This window comes from Oryctolagus cuniculus, chromosome 8, assembly GCF_964237555.1.
Source record: "Oryctolagus cuniculus chromosome 8, mOryCun1.1, whole genome shotgun sequence".
Lineage (NCBI taxonomy): Eukaryota > Metazoa > Chordata > Mammalia > Lagomorpha > Leporidae > Oryctolagus > Oryctolagus cuniculus.
In genome coordinates, this window is record NC_091439.1 from 138,903,471 (window position 1) to 138,911,300 (window position 7,830).

Sequence of the window (7,830 nt, forward strand, 5' to 3'; positions counted from 1 at the left end):
TCCAGGTTTCCTGGTTGTCAAAGAAAAGGGGGAAGAAGAAATAGATTACATAATTTTACGTAATACTGGATCCTGCCACTTATATTGGAGACCTGTACTAGTTCCCAGCTCCTGTTGTGGCCTGGCTCAGCCCCAGATTTTGTGGAAATCTAGGAGTCAATCAGCAGATGGGAGATCTCTATCTTTCTGTGTCTCTCTCTGCCTTTCAAATAAAACAAATAAATAAAAATTTTAAAAATATTGTCTGAGGGAGGAGGGATCAACTGCACTCCCCATGTCCTCCTCCTTAAATACGTGGAGGCTGCTACTTCTGTGAACAAATTTGAGAAGTCTGACTATCAACCCACACTGGCTCAGTGGGTCCAAAGTGTATTGTCCTAACTATTATCTAAGATCTCATCCACAGCCAGATCTGAATAGACGTGTGATGGACTACATTTACGCCAACCTACAAATTATCAAGTGTATATGTCGTTACATATATCTCATCTGGATTTAATCCTAAAACCAGGATGATATCTGCATAAGACGACTGACAGTGGCTGTAGACTATTCAGGGTGAAATTACGACAGGAATTCTTGTGTTCAGAATCATCTATGGAAAAATTTACAAAAAATATTCCCAGGCTCCATGTGAATTCTACAGAATCAGAATGGAATGAAAGTCCAGTATCAACATTTTAAAAGAAGTTTTGCAGGTGACTTTGACACAAAGCTGGAGCTGAAAATATTTGCTATGGTAGCTGCTATTATCTGCAAAAGAAAGAGATATGAATAGAAAGATGATGATGAGTAGGCTCTATTAATAACTTCCTTAGGAAGCGGATTGGTATAAATGTATTTTATAATTGCCTTAGACTATGTACAATTCTTCATAAAAATTTCTTCATATGCTGCTTATCAGTTCCATGGAATTTAAAAACTAAACAGGGGACAGCATGGCGTAGTGGGTTAAGTCATCACCTGTGACACCAGCATCCCATATGGGCACTAGCTCAAGTCCCAGCTGCTCCGCTTCTGATCCAGCTCCCTGCTAACAGCCTGGGAAAGCAGTGGAAGATGGCCCTAATGCTTGGGCCCCTGCACCCAGGTGGGAGACCTGGATGAAGCTCTTGGCTTCAGCCTAGCCCAGTCCCAGTTGTTGTTGCCATTTCAGGAGTGAACCAGAGTATAGAAGATCTCCCTCTCTGTCCTTCCTCTTTCTCTCTGTAACTTTCCCTTTCAAATAAAATAAATAAATCCTTAAAAAATGTAGAGCTAGAAATACTCCTAAAGAAGTAAAAAACTAAAACAGTCCAGTTATTAGTATTTGTATAGCACATTTAATAAAATTAATTAATCATATATTAAAATTCTGTAATAACTTGATCTAAAATAAAGATAACCCCTTGCACCGCCTCTGTTAATGCACAGGTCTCACCTAGCTTCATTTTCTATTTTCCACTTAGATTAAGATAGTTTGCTTAACAGGCCCCGAACAAAGTGGAACACAGATGATGCAGAGCCAAGGGAAGTCAGGATGACTTTCAAAACTTAACTGTTCATTATGTCTCATTTCTGTAGCTGCTACAGCCGAGAACAGACGGTCTGTGAAACACAATGCCTGGACATGATGTTGCCTCAGACAATTACCACTGATGGTTCCGCAGGATAGACACGTTACTGATGCTGAAACACTCTCCCAGAGCTCGAGGCCTAGCTTCTCTTTGAAGTCAGATTTTGGTTCCTTACCTTCATGAACTTTATCAGTGCTTCTACGCTCGAGCCTTCAACAGTGCTCTTAATTAGTTCTAGTCAATCGCTTTTCCTGTTTCTCATAACAACTGTCCCACACCTTTCGCACGTTTCTGGGGTCCTCTTCTCTGTCCTAACTCTGTAATTTATAATAGCTAATTTCTGAAGCATATGTATCAATGCATCACTTTATCTTATATTAAAGGAAGGCATATTTATTCTGAATTATATTGGTCGACAGTTTCATCATTTACTTAGTCATCAAACATATAATCTTGGTGTCAACTTTGACCCTCTATTTTCTCTATTCCTCAGTGTCATCTTTGTTTCACTATGCTGCCCCACTCAGGGTCTGGAGGAACAAGCAGGATAAAGGATACTGGAATAACAGTTAGCTGTGTTGACCAGGTTTGATCTGGAAATGCCTGCATATGATGCTTTTTTTTTTGAGTGTTTTCACTTGTGAATGACTTGCCGGTTCATTATTTTGCTGCAGTCATCTCTCAAGGTTGAGTTGTCTGCCCCATGACCTGGGATTTTTGTTTCGGTACTTGGATATTCTTTCCAGGTCCTGCATGCTCTTGGTATTGTTAAGAACTCCTCAGTAACAATATCTTATTTCCAATCTTACCTTTCTCTTCGGTTTTCACATTAGGACTCCACATGCCATTTCTTGTCCAGATTACATAAGATTTCTCACTTGTTGGTTTCTGCTTGCATCGGCATCTACTCTCCAAATGCGTTGCTGTATTGTGGCATTTGAGAAGATGTAGGATGCTCAGGTCTTTATTACCTGCGGAAAAAGGAAGAATACAAAGGCACAATGAGATGAGAGCAAAGAACACTTGTAATTTACCAATAAAGAAATATGGACAAAACCAACAAAGAAAACCAACAAAAGAAGAAGCCCTGACAGAATTGAAGCTGCTAAAGAATTTTTTATTATTTAATTGAAAGGCAGTATTGGAGAGAGGGAGAGAGAGAGGGAGAGAGAGAGGGAGAGGGAGAGGGAGAGGGAGAGGGAGAGGGAGAGGGAGAGGGAGAGGGAGAGGGAGAGGGAGAGGGAGAGGGGAATCTTTCTTCCGCTGGTTCACTCCTCAAATGATGGCATCTGCTGGGGCTGCGCTAGGTCAAATCCAGGAGCCAGGAGCTTCAACCAGGTCCCCCACCTGAGTGCAGGGGCCCAAGCACTCGGGTCATTTTCGGCTGGCTTCCCAGACACGTTAGCAGGGAGCTGGACAGAAAGCAGAGCAGCTGGACTCAAATCAGCACGATATGGGATGCTGGCATCACAAGCAGCAGCTCAACTGGTCGCACCACAATTCCAGTTCATAATTTTTTTAATTGACACATAATAACTGTAGATATTTATGTCCTGCAGTGTGAAATTTCACTCTATGTATACAGTAAGTGATGATCCTATCAGGACAATTGGTATATAACTATCACCTCATACCATTTCATTTGCTTGTGCTGGGAGCATTCAAAGTCCTCTCTACCAGTTATTTGAAATTCATGATAAATTGTTGTCAGTCATACTTATCCTCTTGTGCTATAGTACATTAGAAGTTCTTCTTCCTTGATACTGCATTCATTAACAATTCTCTCTCCTTCCCTCTACCGCCCCCTCCCTGGTTCTCCTTCCCAGGATCTGGTAACCACTACTCTACTTTCTACTTTGATGAGATCAAATTTTTTACTTTCACATATGACTAAGAAAATTAAGCAGTTGTCTTGCTGTGCCTGGTTTATTTCAGTTAACATAATGTCCTTATCCAGGCTCAGCCATGTTGCTACAAATGAATGGAATTCACACTGTTTTTATGATTGAATAATATTTCGTTGTGTATTATACTACATTCACTTACACATTCATTCATCAGTGGACACTTAGGCTGGTTCCACATCTTGGCTATTGTGAATAGAGCTGCAGTGTACATGGAGTACATGTATATCTCTTCAAATACTGATTTCAGTTCCTTTGGATATATACCCAGTAGTGGGATTGGTAGATGGTATGACTGTTTTATTTCTAGCTTTCTGAGGAATATCTGTACTGTTTTTCATAATAGCTGGAGTTTTACATGTTGAGAAGTAGGCATCTAATTTCATTTTTCATACATATACACATACAATTTTGCCATCACCATTTGTTGAAGGGATTATTCATTCTGCATTGCATGGTCTGGGCACTTTTGTCAAAAATAAGTTGGCTGTGTGTATGTGGATTAATATCTGAGCTCTCCATTCCATTCCATTCCATTCCATTGATCATCTGCTGGCTTTTGTGTGAGTACCATACCATTTTAATTATTATAGCTTTGTAGCATACTTTGAAACCAGGTATTATGATGCTTGCAGCTTGAAAATCACCATTCAAACTGGGGTGATGCCATATCTTGTGGTTTTGGTTTGTATTTCCCCTTTGATCAGTTATGTTGATGTTAAGCATCTTTTATATGTTTTGGGGCATTTTTATTTATTCCTTTGAAAAATGTATATTCAGATCTTTTGCCCAACTTTTTTTGAAGGTTTTTATTTAAAGAATACAAATTTTCATATGTACAGCTTTTAGGGATATAGTGTTTCTTCTCCCCATTCCCACACTCCCATCTCACCTCTCACTCCCTCTCCCATTCCATTTTCCATTAAGATTCGTTTTTAATTGATTCTATATATAGAAGACCAACTCTATACTAAGTAGAGATTTCAACTATTTGTATCCACACAGATGCACAAAGTATAAAGTACAGTTTGAAGACAAGTTTTATCGTTAATTCTCATAGTACAACTCACTAAGGACAGAGATCCTACATGGGGAGCAAGTGCACAGTGACTCCTCTTGTTGATTTAACAACTGACACTCTTTTTTACGGCGTCAGTGATCACCCAAGGCTCTTCACATGAGCTGCCAAGGCTTCCAAACTCTGTCCAAGCTGCCAAGTCTACAAACTCCATTGCTTTTTAGACAGGGCCGTATGCAAAGTGGAGGTTCTCTCCTCCCTTCAGAGAAAAGTACATCCTTCTTTGACGGGCTCTTCCTTTTTTTAATAGAAATCTTTTATTTAATAAATATAAATTTTGAAAGTACAACTTTTGGATTATAGCAGTTTTTTCTCCCATAACCACCCTCCCACCCGCAAACCATCCCATTTCCTATCTCTCTTCCCATCACACTCTTCATGAAGATTCATTTTCAATTATCTTTATATACGGAAGATCAACTTAGTATATACTAAGTAAAGATTTCAACAGTTTGCACCCACACAGAAACACGAAGTATAAAGTACAGTTTGAAGACTAATTTTACTGTTAATTCTCATTGTACTACACATTAAGGACAGAGATCTTACATGGGGAGTAGGTGCACAGTGAATCCCATTGTTGATTTAACAATTGACACTCTTATTTATGACATCAGTAATCACCAGAGGCTCTTGTCATGAGCTGTCAAAGCTATGGAAGCCTCTTGAGCTCACAAACTCCGACCTTATTTAGACAAGGCCATAATCAAAGTGGAAATTCTTTCCTCCCTTCAGAGAAAGATACCTCCTTCTTTGATGGGACAGCCCCTTTTTCCACCGGGGCCTCACTCACAGAGCTCTTTCATGCAGAACCATTTTTGCCGCTATGTCTTGGCTTCTGTGACTGAAATGCTCTCATGATATTTTCAGTCAGATCTGAATATTTGCCTTAGGGGCTCATTCTGAGGTCAGAGTGCTGTTTAGGGTGTTTGTCATTCTATGAGTCTGCTGTGTGGACTGCTTCCCATGTTGGAACATTCTCTCCTTTGTAATTCTAATTATTGTTATTACCAGGCACTTGGTCTTATTTATGTGATCCCTTTGACTTGTGGTCCTATCTATATGATCATACTTAATATATCACCTTATCACATAAGATGGGATTAGTGCCACCCAGCTAAATGGGATTTGGAGTCCTATGCATTTGCCCATCATTTGATTAGTTTAGTTTTTTTTTTTTTTTTTTTTTTTTTTTGCTGTTGCATTTTTTCAGTTCCTTCTATATTCTATATATTAATTGTTTATTGGATAGTTTGCAAATATTTTCTTCCTTCAATCTGTTGATTTTGCTTTGCTGCATTAAAGGTTTCTGAGTTTGATGTAAACCTATTTGTCTATTTTTGCTCTTGTTGCCTGTGCTTTTGGGGTCATTTCCAAAATATTTTTGTTCAGACAAATGTCCCAAAATATTTCCCTTTTGATTTATTCTAGTTTTTTTAAAAATAGTTTTTGCTCTTAAATCACTGATTTTATTTGAGATGATTTATTTGGTATGAGATAAAGGTCTAATGTCATTCTGCTACATATGGATATTCAGTTTTCCCAACAGCATTTATTGACAAGATTGCTGTTTCTCTAATGTATGTTCTTGGTGCCTTTGTGAAAAATCAGTTGACTTTAAATATCTGTATTTATTTGAGATATCTCTATTCTGCTCCATTAGCCTTGTTACTGACATCTCAGTCCTTGTCCCTGGTGCCAAATCAAAATTATAAGGGCAAGGTTTGGGGGTAAAGCAAAGAGAACATATAATGTGTTGACAGATGAGACTGTAACAGACATCTGGGTCTGAAGAACTACTTGCCTTGTTAAATGAGGGTGTTTTGGCATTTTTTGAAGAGGGTACAAGGAAGGGGGTGCTGATATGGAGAGCTAGCAGGGAGCTCCAAGTGGTATGAGGTGCCAAGGCTTGTCACTAGACTGATGGCAGTACATTCCTTCTCTGTTTCTTCATGTTGGGCCATGAGTCCACAGCTGCTGTGGACCCAGCCTGATCAGGCCTCTTGCTCTGCCAATGAAGCTGAGATAAGGTACAAAACAATGTGTGCCTCGGGACACTGGCAAGTGGAAGCCAGCAGTCCCTCATTGAAGCATCAACTTCCTGGTTTTATGTTTAACCCAGGTAGTTAAAATTGTTTGTTATCATATACCTGGTTATAGTCTATTTGTCTATTTCACCCCAGTATTCTGTCATTTTGGCTGCTGTATTTATGCATTGTCTTTTGAAGTATTGTGATCCATCCAATTTTGCTGTTTTTGCTCAGGATTTCTTTAAATATTCAGGATCTCTTGAGATTCCATATGGGTTTTAAGAATAGGTTTGTAGGGGGTTGGCGCCACGGCATAGTGTGTGGAGCCGCTGCTTGCAGGGTGGCATTCCATATGGGTGTCAGTTCAAGACTCGGCTGTTAGGCTCAGCTCTCTGCCATGGCCTGGAAAAGCAGTGGAGGATGGCCCACATCCTTGGACCCCTGAACGCACCGGGAGACCCAGAGGAAGCTCCTGGCTTTGGGTCGGCTCAGCTCCTGCTGTTGTGTCCATCTGGGGAGTGGGCCAGTGGATGGAAGACCTCTCTCTTCCTCTGCCTCTCTGTAGCTCTGACTTTCAAATAAATAACTAAAAAATCTTTTTTTAAAAAAAAGAATATGTTTGTATTGGTATTTTAATAGGAATTGCATTTAGATCTGTAGATTCTTTTGGGTACTATATATATTTTAATAATACTAATTTTACTATGAAATTTTCATTTTCATGAAAAAGGAATTTTTCTATTTTGTGTGATATATTTGCTCTTCAATTTCTTTCATCAGTGCTTTATAGTTTTTATTATAAAGTTCTTTTATATTCATTAAATTTATTCCTAGGTATGTTTCCTTATAGCCATTATTCATGGGATTGCTTTCTTGATGTTTTCCACCTACTTTGTTGATTGTTTATAAAAATGCTACTGATTGGCACAGCAGGTAAAGCCGCTGCCTGCAGTGCCAACATCCCACATGGGTGCCAGTTCAAGTCCTTCAGACCCGGCTGCTCCACCTCTGATCCAGCTCTCTGCTATGGCCTGGGAAAGCAATAGAAGATGGCCCAAGACCTTGAGTCCCTGCACCCACGTGGGAGACCCGGAGTAAGCTCCAGGTTTCTGGTTTTGGATTGGCTCAGCTCTGGCCTTTGCGGCCATCTGGGGAGTGAAACAGTGAATGGAAGACCTCTCTCTCTCTCACTCTCTCTCTCTCTGCCTCAGCCTCTCTGTAATTCTGCCTTTCAAATAAATAAGTAAATAAGTAAATCTTTT